This window comes from Papaver somniferum, chromosome 7, assembly GCF_003573695.1.
Source record: "Papaver somniferum cultivar HN1 chromosome 7, ASM357369v1, whole genome shotgun sequence".
In the NCBI taxonomy this organism is placed as follows: Eukaryota; Viridiplantae; Streptophyta; class Magnoliopsida; order Ranunculales; family Papaveraceae; genus Papaver; species Papaver somniferum.
Window position 1 is genome coordinate 54,301,532 of NC_039364.1, and position 9,258 is coordinate 54,310,789.

A 9,258-nucleotide genomic window follows, 5' to 3' on the forward strand; every position below is an offset into this window, starting at 1 on the left:
GTTGTGGGTCCATAATACCGAATAGAGCTAACACCAATATGAGACAACTGCACTGGTTCAGAAAAATGAACAGAAGGAGCACATCCTCATATAAGGTTTCTTGCAAGACAACTGGATCTATCCAGAGCCTCCAGTTGGGCTTCATAAGACTGTCTTGAAAAATAAATTCATCCGAAAAACGGGTTTCTAATATATGGATTTCCTCCTGAACAGTATCAGGCGGATCAGGTTGTGGAGTCTGAATAGACTCAAGCGATACCTCAGATGCACTAGGCTTGAGTCCCAAGTTAGGGACTTCTACTGGGGATAATTGACAATCTCTACCCCCAAATTTAAGGTAATCACTATTCTCCGTAAGACCTTTAACTATGGCTTGAATTTCCGGATCCAGAGAGTATTTAAAATACTCTAGAGCTTCTTCTAGTTCACTACCTCCAAACTTAGACTTTTGGGTGTCTCTAGATAAACTAGTCACAATATTCCTAATTTCTAGACCATCCGGTTCCTGAAAAAGGTCAATTGCTTTCTCTGAGTTATAATCATGTGGTTCATCCTCTAAATTCTTTTGAGGTATACTAGCTATAGGACTTATATGTTTCATATCCTCTATGGTCATCCCTAGAGTTTTCTTATTGTGTTGAAGAACGGTTACTGGCCTAATATCATGATCACTATCCAAATCGGAAGTTATAGGCAAAATCTCAGATGGGCCTACAAATGCATAATTGGGGTCCAACTTAGGAGGATCTTTAGGCTCTTCGAAATAAGGGCTTAAGGTAGATTCGGTAGCTAGTAATGGTTCAAACCTAGATTTCCATCTATCGGTATCTAACATAGGAATAGAATCCAACATAGCATTTACTTGTTCAATGTTGCTATCATCGTCGAAATCCATGCTAAAACGGGCTAGAAAACTCTCTAATGGATCTTCCGATTCGGTGTTTGGTACAGACTTCGGAACTAAGGTTCCTATCATGTTGACCTCTTCAATGCACGTGTCATATAGCTCAGAGGGTAGCTTACTAATATTAAAAATGTTCATCTCAATAGTCATATTATCAAAAGACAAATTCATAATACCATTTCGACAGTTAATGATCGCATTGGATGTAGCTAAAAACGGGCGACCTAAAATCACTGGTATTTGGTTCTCTGGGTCAGGGATAGGTTGGGTATCTAGGATAACAAAATCCACCGGATATATAAACTTGTCGACCTCTATCAGAACATCCTCGATCACACCACGAGGAATTTTAACGGACCTATCAGCTAACTGAAGTGTCATATGTGTAGGTTTCATCTCACCAAGTCCTAGCTTAAGGTACACATGGTATGGAAGTAAGTTCACACTGGATCCTAAGTCAAGCAACGCTTTCTCAACACGGTACTTACCTATTGTACAAGCAATGGTAGGGGACCCTGGGTCTTTATACTTAGGAGTAGTGGTATTCTGAATAATAGAACTCACATGACTAGCTATGAAGGCTTTCTTCTGGACACTGAGCTTACGCTTTCGCGTATACAAGTCCTTAAGGAAATTGGCATAAGAGGGAATCTGCTTAATTGCATCTAATAATGGAAGTTTGATATTAACCTGCTTAAAAACCTCCAATATATCATTAAAGTTGGACTCCCTCTTAGTCAGAACTAGCAGCTGGGGGAACGGGGCTCTGGGAACAAAGCCGGGCTCATCAGGACCCTCATTGGTCTCTTTGGAGACTCTATCAGTCTCCTCATTTTCTGGCTCATAAGGGTGAACTACAGCATGTTCACTATCAAGCATGGAAACCTTATTGTCAACTTTCTTTCCACTCCTAAGGGTTGTAATAGAGTTCACATGATTGTATGATTTCTCTGCTTTAGGATTGGGTTGAGTTTGACTAGGAAACTTACCTTTTTCCCTCAAAGACTCATTTATATGACTAACCTGGGTTTTCAACTCGGAAATAGCCTGAGAGTTAGCCTGACCTATTCTCTTATTTTCTTCTATACCTTGAGCAACAGATTGCTGAAACTGCATAGTGTTACGAGTTAACAAAGCAAGAGACTCTTTTAAACTCATAATCTTCTTATCCGAAGGGTTCTGAAACTGTACCGGGGCTGAAGGATTCTTAGGATAGCCAAAACCTGGGGGAGCTTGAGAGTTACTAAACTGACCTTGATTCTGGCCCTTAGACCAAGAAAGGTTGGGATGGTTTCTCCAGCCAGGGTTATAGGTTTCTGAATAAGGGTCAAACTTCTGACGGTTATCGAATCTAGTGTTGTTATAAAGAGAATTGGATTGCTCTTCAACAGTATGGTCTTCCAAAAAAGGCTCTATTCTACCACTAGTACCACTAGAATGACCTAATTCCAACGCTTCTAACCTTTTGGCTATGGCTGCTATTTTAGCATCTGACTCATAGGATCCTTCTACCCTATTGACATTTCCTCTACTTAGAAGAATTTTTTTCTGGGGTTACCTATTATTTTCCCATTGTTGGGTCTTATTGGCGATTTCATTCAAAAATTTCATCGCCTGATCAACAGTTTTATTCTCAAACCCACCTGTGCATAAGGACTCAACCATGGTCGTTGTTGAATAGTCTAAACCCTCGTAGAGGATCTGAACTAACCTAACCTTCTCTGAACCATGATGAGGACATTGAGAAATTAAGTCATTGAACCTTTCTAAATACCTATATAAATATTCTCCCTCTTGTTGAGCAAAAGTACAAATTTGTGTCCTAATAGACGATGTTTTGTGCCTTGGGAAAAACTTATGTATAAAGGCAGATGTAAGTTGTTCATAGGTTTCAATTGACTCAGAATCCAAATTATACAGCCAAGATTTGGCTTTATCTTTTAAGGAAAAGGGGTAACATAAGTTTCAGTGCATCATCACTAAGGTTTTTAATTTTCAGAGTACTACATACTTCCTCAAATTCCCTAACATGAAAATAAGGGTTCTCATTATGTTTTCCTAAAAAGGTTGGGAGCATTTGTAAAGTCCCAGGTTTGAGTTCATAATTTGCCTCGGTTTCAGCTAACTTGATACAAGACGGACGAGAGGTCCTAGTTGGGTTCAATAAAGCTTTTAAAGTTGCCATTTCTGGCACTACCAAAGGACTAGGAGAACTTTCTTCACAAAGACGCAGATTCTCAAAACTGAAGTTTCCAAAAACGGGGCTCTCTAAAGAAGAGTCTTCGAGCTCCCCGCCTTCACAAGAAGAACTACTAGGTTTATCACTAATCAGACGACCTAGAGTGTTTCTTTTCCAAGCCCGTTCTACCTTGGGCATACACTAGAAAAACAAGACTACAAAGAAAAGCCCTAAAAGGGAAGGGAAGTTCTATGCAAACACAAACAAGGCTGACTCCACCACAGCAAACCTACTGAATTCTAGCAAACAAAAAGCATGATGGCTCCACTTATATTGTTTCTAGACCAGCTTTTCGAAAGGGAATTCGTTACAATTTAAGCAAACCCCTCTGGAGTCAATCCGAGTCAAATTAAGTTGAATTGAGGCGAGGGAAGCTCGGTGGAGCTTTGATACCCAAGGCCTCACCGCTATCACAAGGCGGCGCAGTCACGCATTCAACTCACAGAGACCATCATGAACTTCGAAGTATGCTAAAAGAGTAACCAATATTTTTCGAATGACTGTCCTATTAAGCTCGTTACCCTATAGGTCTCGTTCTAGTCAAAATTTTAGGCTTAGGTTCGCGTTAGGTTTCGTTTTCCTAAGGCGGGAAAGAAGGGAACAGTGATGAAATCCGAACCCTTATCTTGTATTGGCTAGGCCTTGCCCTTTACTAGGAATTTAAAAACAGTCCAAATTCTTCCTCAATCAATGAATCACCTTAAGGAATACAGTAACTCTCTTATAGGAGATTCGCGAGTGTTTCGATGGACTTACCTCCCGTACCAGACGGGGGATGAACCGTTGAAGTCGACTCGGGCCATGACTCCTATGTCATGTACGAACCCGAGGGGCCGAGACGATATCGTAATCGTCGTCCTTCCCTGCAAACAGGGGATCAAAGTTGCTGTAGTGATAGTGGTAAAAAGATTCGTTTCAGATTTATGAAGGAAATAATTTTTAGATTTAATAAAAATAAAGCAAATTAATTTTCAAAGAGTGATGTCAAGATTTAAAATGGACGAAGGCTCCGGATTCACTATTACTTCAAGTTGATTGGTTACAAAAATATTTCATAATTATTATCTAGCTCTTTTTCCATTAAATCACTTATTAATCTATAAGGTGTCCAAATATTAAATTGTAATCCTTAAGCATGATTTATCAAAGAATTAATTCTAAGCATAAAACATCAAACTGATTCACAACTAATTAAGAAAACCATTTTTATCTCTTTTTTTTATTGATCCAAGTGAATTAAATAAAATAAATAATTAAGAAATCATAAAAAGAATTTACCAATCAAACATGAATGAATAGCTCCTCCGTCGCCTCAGTCACCAGGTATTTTAGCCGCTCATCATGTTGGAAAACCTCTCAAAATATTTCATTGATGCTCAAAAGTGTTTTACAATGAAGAGAAAGACAAGAAAATGATATAAAACAGGATTCTGCGACCCACAGAAGGCGTCCAGAATCAACGATAGAGATAAAGTGATGTTGTTGTTGAAAAACTATGACCCACGAACGATAGTCGTTGTCTTTGTTGGTAAACGACTGCCTTTGGTAGTCTGTTCTTCCTCTTCTTCTTCCTCCTCGAGCAGCAGCAGCAACAGAACCAGAATCTCTGCAACTTCAATTTTCTTGCTCTGTAGTGCTCTAAACCTCTCCCAATTCTCTCTAAACTTGCTACCCCTTTCTCCGACCTCCAAGGACTCTATTTAAACCCGAAGCATGCATCGAATCTCCTCCATAACTCCACAAATCCTCGGCAGTGAAAGAAAATATTTTCGGATATTTTCTTTCCTGTTTTAGCTTTTCACGCATTTTCTCTAGTCCAGCACGCTCCAATTAGATTACACATGCTCCAACATGTTGCTCGATGCATGAAACACGAGCATAACACACACAAAATCTTCCAGAAGTCGTAGAGAAACTCTTCTGCATGTGTTTTACCTGTTTTGAGCCCGTGAATTGGCTAGACAATTATAGCCAAATTTGAGCTAATAAAACACTCACAACAACTTTTCCATGTTAAATCACAACTTCTCACCAATTTTCAGCGATTGAATCGCACTAGAACACCTTCATTTTGCTGATTGAAAATCTGTCAGGAGTGAAAATGGTTTTCCCGCCAAAACACGAATTTGAATGTTGAAGATGATATGCCCCCTATCCTGAACTGGGGTGCAAATAGAAGATGCCTTGGAGGTGACCTGGGGGTGCCCCTTAGTAATTAGGTTACCCCTTATCCAAAAGCGAGAGTCCGAATAACACTTGTCCTCCGGGTGCCAAAATCAACTTTTCGAGCCGAATTTTCCAAAAATGTTTATTTCCTAAAAATACATAAAAACAAAATATTAGTACAAAAATAGAGTTCCAACAATACAGACATTGAGGACAAAGTAGACACAAAAATATGTCTATCAACTATACCTTTAACGGTGTGAGACTTGGTTAGGGCTCGACCACATTCCAGTACGAAGTTAACTTGTAGTAGGCTAGTGTCCGTAACATCTTAATACAGTGTGGTGTTCAATCTGGACTAGCTCCCGGGGTTTTTCTGTATTTGCGGTTTCCTCGTTAATAAAATTTATGGTGTCTGTGTTATTTCTTTTCCGCATTATATTTGTTTATATAATTGAAATATCACAGGTTGTGCGTAGTTCAATCAGTTAATAAATACGACCTTGTTTGTTGGATATAACTTGATTGACACTTGGGCATTGGTCTTTGGTACCGTCCAAGTTATTTCTCTTATCAATCAGGCTCACGGATTTTTATCTGTTTGATTTGCTAATTGGATTAAGAAATAGAGATAAAGTTCTTTGATATATCTCTTGATTGAGCTCGCTTTTAAGTTTGTGCTCTCGGAATTATATTGGAGTATAGTCTATACAGATTGCCGAACGAATTATTGGGTGTGGTTGTTATACCCCCGTTTTTTCAGTTGTGTTTTCAATATAGCACGACTTGAAATATACGTTAGGAATGGAAACAAGATCAAGTCAATATTACTAACCTCAAGTGGAAGGATGATGTCGTTGTTGTACTCGTTACTTCTTCTCATTCTTCAGGTCTTCGGAGTAATACTTGTATGTCTCAACATTCCTAGACTTTCTAGTCCAACCTAAGCGAAGTTGACTCTAGTATCTAACCAAACGGCTCTAGATGAGTTTTGATACTAAAATATGACAACCAAACTTGACATACCAACGCTTGGTGGGTTCAGCCGAGCTATGCTCTAACATCCTTGAGCTCTTCTTGCCAAACATTGACGCAATATATCGAAGATGTGACTTGAGGTTCTCCCGTGTTTGAACTGAACTCTGAGATAAATTGGTGGTGTCGATGAAGTTGGCATGTCAAAAAACTGGTGGAGAGCGTCTACTTGTGGTTGTTGCAGCCTTGGATAGTGAATTATTGTAGATTTTGTTATGTTCATTTCTTGGCCTGCTAATGAGCTGTAGGATAGAAGAAGCCTCATGAGTTGGTTGTTTCTTTCATGAGATGTCTTATAGGTGATGAGGATGTCATTTGCATACATCAGATGTAAAATAGGTGGGGCTTTGTGAGATATACTTAACCCTTTTACCAGGTTTTGGGCTTTTATATTGTCAAGATTTGTGGAAAGGATCTCTACACATATAATGAAGATATAGGAAGATAAAGGATCTCCCTGTCGAATGCCTCTCGTTGGAGTGATATATTCGTGTGGGGTGCCATTGATGTTGATTGATTAAGTGATTGTAGATGTACATAACATTATGTAGTCTACGAAGATGGTTGGAAATCTCAATTTGGTAAATGTTTTCTTGATGAATCCCCAATCTAAGCTATCGTAAAAAAAATTAATGTCTAGTTTTAGGTCTATTTTTGTGCCTTTGGTGAGTGCAGAGATTTTTATGAAATAAAATATTTCTCCAGCAATTGCAATGTTATCATGAATTGATCCTTGAGGGACGAAAGCATTCTGATAGAGGCTTATGAGGGATGGGAGAAGAGGGCATATGCAATTAACTAGGATTTTGGAAATCACCTTGTATGTAACATTGCGAAGGCTAATCGGTATGAACTTGAAAGGTATGGATGGAAGTTGAATTTTGGGGATTAGGGTGATGTTTGTGTGATTCATGAGGGGGTGAATGTTTAAGTTGCTGAAAAAGCTTCGGACCATAGCTATTAACTGATGGTGAGTGGTTTCCCAAAAGACTCTAACAAAATTGCTAGTATATCCATCAGGTCCAGGAGCACTTTCAAATGGAAAATAGAGATGGTTTGATTTCCATTGTAGTTACCTCCTCCGTGAGCTTGGTGCATCGTCCTTCTGTTAGTATGGGTGTGATTTTTTCAAAGAGATCCTCATCTATGGTTGCTCTTTGTGTTGTGTATTGATCAGTAAAGTGATCAAGGATGATTCTAACTACTTGATCTTTGTCGCTGACCCAGTAGTTTTGGTGATCTTGCAATTGCTGAATATTAGTACGGCTGCGAGAATGGTTGATTTTATGTGGAAGACGGTCGTATTGTTGTCTCTCAATTGAAAGCACAGGATTCTGTATCTTTGCTTCCAATATGTTGCGTGACATTGCAGTAATTTCGGATGATGGCTTCGAAGTTGCTTTTCTTGGGTTATCTAGTAATCTAGTTCAGCACCACTTCGTATAGCACATTGGTGTTGTGCCATTTGGATTTGAGCCGTCGATTTCTTGATTAGTTTTGGAAGGTGTCCAAAGGTTTATTTATTCCATTCCATAGGGTTTCCCCCGAATCATTTTGTTGATTCCAAGCTGTCTCAACGATTTGTTTGAGTTGTGGGTGAGATAATCATATATGCTCGAACTTTTGGTTCTTCTGCCCATGCCAATCTATTGCTTTGGTATGAAGAAGGATTGGGGCATGATCAGAGGAAATTATTGGGGCGTGATCAGAGGCATACGGGTTGGCGGTACTCCAATGAGGGGTGCCAACAACTCGATCTAGTCTATTCATTATATTGTCTTATCCTTGTTGATTGTTTGTCCATGTGTACGTGTCTCCACGGAATCCTAAATCCATGAATCCCATCTGATATATCATTGTGAGGAAAGGTTGAGTTTGTGTATATGTTACTGGCCTCCCTCTCTTTTTCTCCGATTGGTCCATTACTTCGTTAAAGTCTCCTAGCAAAACCCATGGCGATCCAGTATTGTTGGCGGGGAAGATTGTTGGAAAATCTTTCCATAAGTCATGTCTTGCTTCTGGATATGGTGGATCGTAAATACCGGTGCAGAGCCACGGATGGCCTGGAGCTGGAGGGGTGATGGCGACATGGATATAACTTTGGAATTTAAGCAGAACCAGAATGTTCAGGTAGTTTTTCCACATAAGACATAGCCCCCCTCGTTTGCCTATTTTAGGTACAGTGGCGTGATTTTGGAATTGTAGAGATTAAGCCAGTCCTGACATATGAGTTTCATTGGCTAGAGTTTCAGATACGAAAATGATGATGGGATTGTGTAGAGAAATTAACCCTTTTAGGTGCTGAATTGTTGTTGGATTATTATTTCCTTGGCAATTCCTAGATAAGATGCTCATTTTGGCTTGCCAAGGTGGAAAAAGGGTATGAGAGGAAAAGTTGTTAAGATATTAGGATGAGATGACTTGATAATAAAATGATCAGGATAAAAAGTTTCTAAGAGTGTTATGGTTTGTAAAATCGGCCCGTGATTGAGTTTGGAAATGGTTGTTGGATTTCTTGGTGTTTAGGGGAGGTAATGTTATATTGAAGTACAGTTTACAGAGTACTAAAAAAGGCCAAGAAATTTAGATCTGAGGGTTAACTGATATACTAACACGGCTAAGGATCAAAGCATGGGAAAAAAAATAACTAGTTTATTTGGGATAAGAATTTTGGAATGTTGGAGTGCCATACTTGCGCCAAAAATGAGACTTGGAACAGTTAAGAATCAATAAGGGTATACAAATCATGCAAAATATGATGGAGTAGAACAAACAGGAAACACCTTCTGATAAAAGGCAAAATATTTTTTTCCCACTTCAAAATGAAAAGAGAGAAATCAACCACAATAATAAAACTTAAATCCAAAAAATTAAATAAAAAAAAAGTAAATTCCCGTGAACATATAAAAATCTG

The 9,258-nt window shown here is 38.9% G+C and overlaps 1 pseudogene; it reads left to right on the top strand.

Moving 5' to 3' along the window:
• Nucleotides 1-2,627: 2,627 nt before the first annotated feature.
• LOC113300798 lies at nt 2,628-2,727 on the top strand (annotated as a pseudogene).
• The last annotated feature ends 6,531 nt before the right edge of the window (nt 2,728-9,258 follow it).